Below are 11962 nucleotides of genomic sequence, written 5' to 3'. Positions count from 1 at the left end.
ATAATTGTCGTTTACTGTCTAAATGATAAGCAAACCAGTAAATCTAGGTACAGGGTGTAACAAAGGTTCACTCTCAATCTCCATTGCCTTCACCTTGTTCCTGCTCCCACGTGGCCTTCCTTGGCCCTTTTTCTTGCCTGCAGCCAGGATCATCTGCACCTCTACTAAGCCACTATCCTGCAAAGTCAATCCCAATTGTTCGGCCTACAATGAAGCAGGAACTAATTCAAACTAAAGCAGCTTGGTTTTGGCATCTCTTCCACAACCTCCTTTCTACTCTATCACACACGGCTGCCCGTGACCGGTCCTCTAACTGTTTTAGGACCATTGTCCTCTTTGGCCCCCAAGCACGTAACAATGCCTTCTGCTACAACATTGAATCAGGAAAGGACTACGTACTGACATTCCTAAAAAAAGTCAGAGGGGAGAGACTCGATGGACGCCACTGACCTTACGCCGCCACGCCCATTGCTGGAACCTCTTTTCCCGATGTTGCCTCAGCGTCCTGCACCCACGGCCAGATCGCTCCTACATGCTTAAGCGACAGACATTCCTTACACCTGAAGGAATGGATGGATTTCAAAACTTTTTAATTAGTGCGGAATAAGTTTAACAATTAAACTACTAACTAAACATAAAATCCATTCCTTTAACCCATGATCTTGGCTTATTGTGATATGTATATAAACATAGCATGCATGGTAAGGAAGAACAAAGAGGGAGTTTATGTTCTACTCACCCTTGGAGCGTGATTTTAATCCGATCCAAGTGAACCACCAAAGTTCCTCTCCTTGATCTCTCCTTGTGTGTGTTTCCTCCACCTTGAAGCACCTTGAATTAAGAACTCCTTCTTATACTCCTTCTTGTGCTTGTAATCTCCTCCTTGATGTAACAAGTAAAGCCACAAAAATATATGGCCTCTAAGGATCTTCACCAAGTGAATCAAGAGATGAAGAAAGATGAAAGAAAAGAAGAAATTATGCAAGTGTTCTTCTTTCCTTTAATTTCTGAAAAATGGACCAAGAGAGAACTCTCTTTCTCTCTCTCTAATCTGAAAATAATAGTGTGGAGACACTCACTTTTCTTTGTCCATGCTTTCCCTTTTATATAATAGGAAATAACTCCAATTACTAAAAGAAAAATATTGACTTTCATAAAGCCAATATTTTGGCTGGTCCATACATGTTATTGGGCACTAAAAATGTGTCTTGGGCTTTCATTTAAATCTCATTTAGTGAAGCCCAAGTCCACACCAAAAAAACCCGACAATCGTTTAGGCCCAATAGGTTCGGTTTTACCCGAAAATCCTAATTATGTTCAAATAATAAATCTAATTAATTATTTGCTCATAACCAACTCTTGTTTAATCTTCTTCATATACAATCTCAATGATCCACTTATATGGTGTGCGATCTCTTAGGTTCTAATTAACAAGGCAGTGAAGTTTATAGAAACCATTCTATTTTGTTTACGAATCAAAAACTCCATTTTTGATTCTCCCTTGTTATTAGGATAATAAATGTTTATTAATCCTCGGGGACTTCACAAGTCATGAGTGACGTCTTGCAACATATCATGACTACCCTAGTTAATGTAGAATGACAAAGAACCTATTCAATTGGAATTACAATACAATACGGTCCTTCTCTTACACTATGTTCTAAATCACATCATCGGGGTATGGAATTGATATGTCAATCCCCTAATGTGATTTTCATTCTTATGTGATTCTTAGAATGTGATTAAAAACTCCTTTTTAAATCTCATTCAATGCTTTGGCCAAAGACTCATTGAATCACATCTTTGAACATACACCTTATTTACTTAAGGATAGAGATTCCTTGTTGTACACTCACATGTCTCCATGACCGAATTGATTATACCAATGAATGCATCTATTATATCCATTAAGGGACACAATGTTATTGCATCATCAAGAGATAATCCATTCACTCATAAGACAACTATGGTGTCTCAGGTCAAAGGACTAATTTGTATTATTGCAATTTAGAGTTCAAGTTTGACATGTAAGTAAGACTCCATACAAGAACTCTAATGATCGCGTTCAGTATACTCTTTAAGTTAAGAGCACCCACATACTTGTATTAGTGTCTCTACACAAATGACAAGAGACATATCATCCTCCATATTGAGAATACATAGTATGTGCTAGTCTTTCCGGATTATCAATGTCCAAGTGATAATCCTATGACTAGGAACCTTTTAGGATAAGAGTGTGAAAGAGTAAATGTCTCACACATCTAACTCTTTAGATTACTTTCTCTTTAACTCATATTCCTTGGACCTTGTTCAATCAAATATTAAGTATAAGCAATGAACAATAAACTTGCCCTTTTGAATAATAATAATTACAATAATAATTACATCAAAATGATTGTTTTAGGACACAATTCCTTCAATCTCCCACTTGTACTAAACCCAATCAGCCATGAAACGTACACCCATCTTCTCAAGATGTTGTTCTAGCTTTGCTTGTGATAAAGGCTTAGTGAATGGATCTGATATGTTATCAACAGATGCTACTTTGAGAATGTTAACGTCTCCACGATTAACAATCTCCCTTATGATATGGAAACGTCTTTCGATGTGTTTGGATTTTTGATGAGACCTTGGTTCCTTGGCTTGAGCAATTGCCCCATTGTTGTCACAGTAAAGTGGAATCGGTGACTCAATGGTAGGAACAACATCAAGTTCAGTGATGAACTTTTTCATCCAAACTGCTTCCTTTGCAGCCTCTGCAGCTGCAATGTATTCTGCCTCAGTAGTGGAATCTGCAGTAACGCTTTGTTTGCAGCTTCTCCAATTTACTGCACCTCCATTCAAGGTGAAGACAAACCCCGATGTGGATTTTCTGTCATTCACATCAGATTGAAAATCTGAGTCTGTGTATGCTTCCACTTGCAACTCTGATTGCAAATCACCACCTCCATAAACGAGGAATAAATCTTTAGTCCTTCTCAAGTACTTAAGGATATTCTTAACAGCATTCCAGTGTTCTAAACCTGGATTGGACTGATATCGACTAGTTATGCTTACGCCATAACTGATATCAGGTCTTGTGCATAGCATCGCATACATGAGGCTCCCTATTGCAGATGCATATGGGATCTTGCTCATCTTTTGCACTTCCTCAATCGTTTGTGGGCACATTTTCTTAGAAAGGTGAATGCCATGTCTGACAGGCAGAAAACCCTTCCTAGATTGTTCCATGTGAAATCTATTCAGCACTTTGTCTATGTACAAGGATTGAGATAATCCAATTAATCTTTTTGATCTGTCTCTATAGATCTTTATTCCTAGTACATAGGCAGCTTCTCCAAGATCCTTCATAAGGAAGGTCTTGGACAACCAAACTTTAATTGAAGATAACATTCCTACATCATTCCCAAAGAGTAGGATGTCATCTACATAAAGTACAAGGAACACAACAGCACTCCCACTGACCTTTTTGTAAACACAAGGTTCATCCATGTTTTGTGTGAAACCAAAAGATTTGACTGCATCATCAAAACGGATGTTCCAACTCCTTGAAGCTTGCTTATATCCGAATAGATTTAACCATGGCAACAGGAGAGAACACATCTTCATAGTCAATGCCCTCTCTTTGCTTATAGCCCTTTGCCACCAACCTAGCTTTGTAGGTTTCTATTTTACCATCTGAGCCTATCTTTTTCTTGAAGACCCATTTGTTTCCAATTGGTCTAATACCAGGTGGAGGGTCAACGAGAGTCCAGACTTGATTGGTATACATAGAGTCAATCTCGGATTCCATGGCTTCTTGCCATTGCTTTGAGTCAACATTTGACATTGCTTCATTATAACTAGAAGGATCATACAGGTTTTCATTGTCACCAAGGAGATTTAACTCCCCAAGGCTTTCATGACACAAACCATACCTCTTGGGAGGTATCCGGATCCTACTAGAAATTCTTGGAGTTTGTGTTATAGTTGGTTCAGGAAGTTGTTCAATGGGAAATGGAGTGTTAGTTTGTGGCTTGTTGGACACTTCCTTGAGTTCTACCATTTGCTCAACATTTCCATCAAGGACGTAGTCCCTTTCAAGGAAAGTGGCATTCCTGCTAACAAACACCTTTTGTTCTTCAGGTTGATAGAAATAATATCCTAAACTATCTTTAGGATATCCCACAAATAAACACTTGCTTGATCTAGCTTCAAGCTTGCCTGCTTCTAGTCTTTTGACATAAGCTGGACAACCCCAAATCTTAATATGATTGAGACTTGGTTTCTTCCCATGCCACATCTCATATGGTATAAGAGGGACGGACTTGGAAGGCACTTTATTCAACAAATAAATTGCTGTTTGAAGTGCATATCCCCAAAAGGATATAGGTAAATCAGTATAGCTCATCATGGAATGAACCATGTCTAACAAAGTTCGATTTCTCCTTTCAGTGACACCATTGAGTTGTGGTGTTCCAGGAGGAGCTAATGAAGAAACAATGCCTTCTTGTTTGAGATAATCAATAAACTCATTGCTTAAGTATTCGCCTCCTTGATCAGATCTTAGAGCCTTAATACTTCTGTCGGTTTGTTTCTCAACTTCATTCTTAAATTCTTTGAACTTTTCAAAGGCTTCAGATTTGTTCTTCATAAGGTATAAATAACCAAACCGAGAGTAGTCATCGGTAAAGGTTATGAAGTATGAGAATCCACCTTTACTAATAGTGGACATGGGACCACATACATCGGTATGTATTAGGCCTAAGAGTTCTTTAACTCTTGTTCTTTGTCCACCATAATGTGACTTGGTCATTTTTCCTTTTAGACAAGACTCACAAGTAGGCATAGGATCAGATCCTAACGACTCTAAATATCCATTTTTGGATAATTTGTGAATTCTATCTTGGCTAATATGACCAAGCTTAAGGTGCCACATCTTAATGGGGTTAACCGTTTCCCGAGATCTCTTAGATCCCAAAGCATTTTCCTTCATACAATTAATACTACCATCTAAAGCTAGATGAAAGAGACCATCAATAATATTAGCATGACATATCATGCGTTCATTAATAGATACAAAACCACTTAGTTTATCAAAAACTACTCTATAACCATCCTTCAAAAGCATGGAGATGGAGATAAGGTTCTTTATACATATAGGAAGATAAAGACAATTATTTAACTCCAATGTATCTCCTGATGGTAACTTCAAAATATAAGTCCCCACGGCTTTGGCATCAACTCTTGTGCCATTTCCTACACGTAGGGAAATTTCTCCAGCTTTAAGCTTCCTTGCTCCCACTAGGTCCTGCAACGAAGTGCAAACATGGTGAGATGCACCTGAATTAATTATCCAAGTGGAAGTATTATTAACTGTAAGTATTGATTCAATCACATTGATCATACCTGCTGTTGAAGACTGGTTCTTCAAGGATGCAAGATAAGCTTTGCAATTCCTCTTCCAATGCCCATCCTTGTTGCAAAAGAAACAAACACCTTTTGGTTCCTTTTGTTCCTTCTTCTTCTTCTTTTGGACTGCTCCTTTAGGCTTTGCCACTTGTTTCTTCTTCCCTTTGCCCTTGCCTTTGGACTTGGAAGAAGAAGCGACAATGGCCACACTCCCACTCTCTTTCTTGATTTGCTTCTCAGCTGATACCAGCATATTGAGAAGATCAGAAAGAGTATGATCCATTTGTTGCATATTATAGTTCATTATGAACTGAGAAAATGAATCATCTAGGGAGGATAGAAGAAGATCTTGAGCTAGCTCCGCATCAAGTGCAAATCCAAGGTCTTGAATTTGCTCAATAAGGCCTATCATTTTTAGACCATGTTGATGCACAGGAGCACCCCTCACATGCTTTGTCTTAACAAGCTCATTGACAGCTGTGAATCGCACATTTCTATTTCTCTCACCAAACAATTCAGTGAGATGGAGTAATATAGAACTGGCGCTATCCATATTCTCATGTTGCTTCTGAAGTTGTGAGTTCATGGATGCAAGCATGACACATTTAGCTTGAGTGTCATCATCCTTATGCTTTTGATAAGCAACACGTTGCTCATCGGTTGCATCTTGAGCCAAAGGAGTGTGAGGGGGTGCATTTTGTAAGACATAAGCGATCTTATCGAATGTCAATACAATTTTCAAATTGCGGAGCCAGTCATTGAAGTTTGGGCCCTCAAGACGATTTTCATTGAGAATTTTGGTGATAGGATGTCCTGACATATTGCAGTCTACATAACATAAAATAAAAGAAGTGAGATTGATTTTAAAACCAAGTGACTCGGGTCTTAAGAATCAAATGGCACCCTCTCACTATTTTAACAAATTCCAAATCCCTCAAGGAATTCGAGAGTATAAATTAAAACTCTTAGTGAGTATGGAAGACTCATTTTCATTAAGCCAACCGCATCATAATAGAACTATAAGTCAACTTAATTTCCATGAGAGGATACTCTTATCCAATCACATCAAATGTGAATATCCATAACTTTGGCCTCTAAAGTAATTAAGTCTCACCATAATAGGATATTGATAAATTACTCTAGTTAAGCTATACCCAACATCTCATGTAAGTATAGAGATCAAAAATTAAATCTCATCATAATAGAATATTGACCAAGATTTGTCCCTACCTTACAACATCAAATGTTGAATAACCTCTCTTTAATGCTCCTAGCAAGAAATACCTCCGTTCGGAATGATATTCACATGCAAGAACATCTACTAGGAGATTACAATGTTGGAAGGCCACAAAGAAGCATTCATAATGACTTCTTCGTTTTTCAACTTAATATCACTTTGAGGGAATTTTAAGGTCTCATCTTTAATAATCTCATTAATAACAATCACATTGCATTTGCTTTGATCCTATTGCAATCACACATTCATTATACTTGATCTATAATAAAATACTCCCACTAATTGTTTTCAGAAAACAATTTGATTTCATCAAAAACATTTTTCAAATGGAATCATGGGAAATATAAAATTACTTGATCAAGTGCAATGAACATGCAATTATAATAGGTCACATAGGATGATTATGGACTTATTGTTTGATCCAACATGAGCCAATATGTTGGATCAAGGTCATGTTTGGGTGGTTGATTTTAATTACGCGTAACGATTACGAAAATTAAATAACTAAGCTAAGCTATTACACTTTGCACTTGAACTTATTTCAAGGCTTGATGACTTCAAACTTCTTCTTTGGATCATCATCATGTGCCTCCATCTTCGATTACAAGAGTGGATAAGGGGCATACAAGCTCCCATTTAAATTTAATCAAACTTGAATAAATTAAATAAGCTACTTAGTTACACAACCAAATGAATTAATCAAATTAATTACATAACCCAAATGAATTAACTACTTTAATTACATAACCACATTCATTCAAAATGAATAGTCGGCCAATCTCATGCTCAATTATATTAGGCCATAGTCCATAATCATCCTTTAATTAACCAAGATTAATAAGGTTAATTAAACAAGCATATTTAACTCAATCAAAATAAGTTAACCAGTAAATTACTTTAATTTAAGCAAGTAAATTAGTTGAGTGATTTATGAGGTGATGTCTTACATCATGCATCATTAACTTTTGGTGAGTAATTTAGGGGATAATGTTTTACATCATGCATCACCAACTTTTGGTGAGTGATTTAGAGATAATGTTTTACATCATGTATCACAAACTTTTGGTGAGTGATTTTAGAGATAATGTTTTACATCATGCATCACCAACTTTTGGTGAGTGATTTAGAGATAATGTTTTACATCATGCATCACCAACTTTTGGAGAGTTATTTAAAGAAACTAATAATAAAGATGACTAACTCTACCAACTATTTGGTGAGAGAAACATGGAAATGATTTTATGTCATCATTAACTATTAGGTAAATAACAATTCATGAATTTATGGATCAAAAGTGAGAGCAAACACCATGGAAAAATGAGCTAGTTCACAACTAGTTTAGAGATATTCCAAAAAGCTGGAAATAAAATTCCAGCTTTATGTTCTTCCATTGAACACTTGTTTACTTCATCTTTGAAGCCAAAACATGCATCCCCTAAAGCATATATCATCTAACATGTTTCTAAGATTAACATTTTAATTAAGAAACATATAGAACCCCTTAATACATATCTCATATGCATTAAAGTTTCATAAAACTTAAACCACTTCTTACATGTAATTTCTAGAAACCTTTTCTTGCTATCATAAAATCTACCTTACATCACATGCTTCATAACTTTTATGATAAAGCAAATTTTATGATCTAAATTACATATTACTCTAAGCTTAAGAAAATCACATCAACAAACATACTTAGCCATGTTTATAACATATCAAAATTAAGCCAATGGCTCTGATACCAATTGAAGGAATGGATGGATTTCAAAACTTTTTAATTAGTGCGGAATAAGTTTAACAATTAAACTACTAACTAAACATAAAATCCATTCCTTTAACCCATGATCTTGGCTTATTGTGATATGTATATAAACATAGCATGCATGGTAAGGAAGAACAAAGAGGGAGTTTATGTTCTACTCACCATTGGAGCGTGATTTTAATCCGATCCAAGTGAACCACCAAAGTTCCTCTCCTTGATCTCTCCTTGTGTGTGTTTCCTCCACCTTGAAGCACCTTGAATTAAGAACTCCTTCTTATACTCCTTCTTGTGCTTGTAATCTCCTCCTTGATGTAACAAGTAAAGCCACAAAAATATATGGCCTCTAAGGATCTTCACCAAGTGAATCAAGAGATGAAGAAAGATGAAAGAAAAGAAGAAATTATGCAAGTGTTCTTCTTTCCTTTAATTTCTGAAAAATGGACCAAGAGAGAACTCTCTTTCTCTCTCTCTAATCTGAAAATAATAGTGTGGAGACACTCACTTTTCTTTGTCCATGCTTTCCCTTTTATATAATAGGAAATAACTCCAATTACTAAAAGAAAAATATTGACTTTCATAAAGCCAATATTTTGGCTGGTCCATACATGTTATTGGGCACTAAAAATGTGTCTTGGGCTTTCATTTAAATCTCATTTAGTGAAGCCCAAGTCCACACCAAAAAAACCCGACAATCGTTTAGGCCCAATAGGTTCGGTTTTACCCGAAAATCCTAATTATGTTCAAATAATAAATCTAATTAATTATTTGCTCATAACCAACTCTTGTTTAATCTTCTTCATATACAATCTCAATGATCCACTTATATGGTGTGCGATCTCTTAGGTTCTAATTAACAAGGCAGTGAAGTTTATAGAAACCATTCTATTTTGTTTACGAATCAAAAACTCCATTTTTGATTCTCCCTTGTTATTAGGATAATAAATGTTTATTAATCCTCGGGGACTTCACAAGTCATGAGTGACGTCTTGCAACATATCATGACTACCCTAGTTAATGTAGAATGACAAAGAACCTATTCAATTGGAATTACAATACAATACGGTCCTTCTCTTACACTATGTTCTAAATCACATCATCGGGGTATGGAATTGATATGTCAATCCCCTAATGTGATTTTCATTCTTATGTGATTCTTAGAATGTGATTAAAAACTCCTTTTTAAATCTCATTCAATGCTTTGGCCAAAGACTCATTGAATCACATCTTTGAACATACACCTTATTTACTTAAGGATAGAGATTCCTTGTTGTACACTCACATGTCTCCATGACCGAATTGATTATACCAATGAATGCATCTATTATATCCATTAAGGGACACAATGTTATTGCATCATCAAGAGATAATCCATTCACTCATAAGACAACTATGGTGTCTCAGGTCAAAGGACTAATTTGTATTATTGCAATTTAGAGTTCAAGTTTGACATGTAAGTAAGACTCCATACAAGAACTCTAATGATCGCGTTCAGTATACTCTTTAAGTTAAGAGCACCCACATACTTGTATTAGTGTCTCTACACAAATGACAAGAGACATATCATCCTCCATATTGAGAATACATAGTATGTGCTAGTCTTTCCGGATTATCAATGTCCAAGTGATAATCCTATGACTAGGAACCTTTTAGGATAAGAGTGTGAAAGAGTAAATGTCTCACACATCTAACTCTTTAGATTACTTTCTCTTTAACTCATATTCCTTGGACCTTGTTCAATCAAATATTAAGTATAAGCAATGAACAATAAACTTGCCCTTTTGAATAATAATAATTACAATAATAATTACATCAAAATGATTGTTTTAGGACACAATTCCTTCAACACCACCCTACTAACCTTTCAAAATGTTAGGGGTGTTTTAGAAGGAGAAACCTTGAATGTCCTAGATGTATGTAGCGAATCCTACAGACATAATTCAATAAGAAGCCGACCTCTTCCTTCTCTCAATCCACGCAGATCAATAGCCAAAACATTTTCCAAAGTCTCCCCAATCAGAGAAATAGTTGAAATAGTAGCAAAAGTAGGGGGAAGGCCAGGGATTCGAACCGACACACAAAAATGATTCAATGAGACCTCTAAAATTAAGGGAAGACCATCATAATCACTGAGAACAATCAACGCCCTATTGAAGCTCCACGGGCCACCACGCTTCACTCTCTCAACATCACCTGCATCCAAGACAGTAAATAGAAATCCATCATCAACCTCTTGCATCCAAATAGAATGAAAAGCTCCCATGAAAGAAAGGTGATTGAAGGCCTTACAAGTATTCATTCTCGGAACCAGGTAGGAATGATTAGCAATCAATTCAAGGCTTTGAGTACGAAGATTTCCAAGATTGACAGGTTCATGACTGTCCTGCAAAGATAATACTGAGGCTAATCTCGCTGTCATAGAGGCAAGGGAGACCATCTGCAAAATTGGTACAACAAATCTAATAGAGAGAACGGCTAGGATTTGGCTTTTTGTCTATTTCTAAAATACTAGTTTTCTGCTCACATGCTCTGCATGTGTAAAAATTTTATAATTATTATATTGAGAAAAAAATAGAAGTTATTTGAAAAAAAAAAAGTGGGAAGTTATTTGAAATTGTGGGTGGTTATTGCAGACATAGGTAGTTAACTATCTGAAAATTATTTATTTTATTTTTTACAGAATTTTTAATTTTGCTATTTACCATACTACCACTCAATTATTAAAAATTATATAAAATTAATATAAGGTTTAAGGATTTTATTGTCTTTTCACACATACTTTAGCTAACAAAGCCTTTTCTCTTAATAATAGTATAGCTATGTACCAAATTTACACTCTTAATTAATCTTGTAGTTTTTTTTTTCCTTGCACTTTAGTCAATAATGTAGTTTATTTCATTTTCACCTTCAACCATACTGCTGGCCCCTAAATCAAAAGAATTACATATATGTTTGAAAGAGCTATAGCCCTTCTAGACCTTTAGTTGCATTTGTCCTCTAGTACCTACAAGGTTAAAGATAATATAGTAAATTGTAAAATAGAAAACAAAAGAATATAAAAAATAAATAAAAAACAGAAAATGTGGTAGTTGTACACTTGTGTGTGTGTGTGTGTGTGTGTATATATATATGTCCGGTTAAAGTTTTCGCTCTAATACTAAAATATGCGTGTATGGCAGCAATTACGTCAAATTTATATTGGATAGTATATGGTAGGTTGAAATAATAAATCACATTTATACATATCAGTACTGTACACCAAAATCATTTATGATATTGAATTATTGATAAGAACAGAAAAGTGGGGGATTATAAACTTGGATATTCTTTCAAGTTCCACCGGGTTTGAAAAGTCATGCTTTTATGTAATGAGCGCAAGTTCAGTACTTCTTTGGAGTATTAAAATTTTGGAGATAAAACACGTCAGATTAGTCATTATTTGTGAAAGTGTTCCCTTGATAACTTTGTAGCTAGTGTTATACATGCTTAGCTTATAATAAATGACATCCACGTAAGTATTCTTTCCAATCTTACTAAACTATCCAAACCATTCTTTGCAGAGCTAGCAGACAATA

General features: G+C 35.5%; 1 long non-coding RNA gene across 1 annotated transcript; it reads right to left on the bottom strand.

Moving 5' to 3' along the window:
- Window positions 1-10800, bottom strand: LOC133735258 (uncharacterized). The gene is made up of 3 exons (XR_009858869.1): window positions 10677-10800; window positions 10237-10580; window positions 1-560 (listed from the first exon to the last, which is right to left on the bottom strand). It is a non-coding gene; the product is annotated as an uncharacterized LOC133735258 (long non-coding RNA).
- Window positions 10801-11962: the final 1162 nt, after the last annotated feature.

The sequence above is a fragment of the Rosa rugosa genome, chromosome 3, assembly GCF_958449725.1.
Source record: "Rosa rugosa chromosome 3, drRosRugo1.1, whole genome shotgun sequence".
Classification (NCBI taxonomy): domain Eukaryota; kingdom Viridiplantae; phylum Streptophyta; class Magnoliopsida; order Rosales; family Rosaceae; genus Rosa; species Rosa rugosa.
The sequence above is the reverse complement of the archived record's forward strand: the minus strand, read 5'-3'. Positions and strand labels throughout refer to the sequence as shown.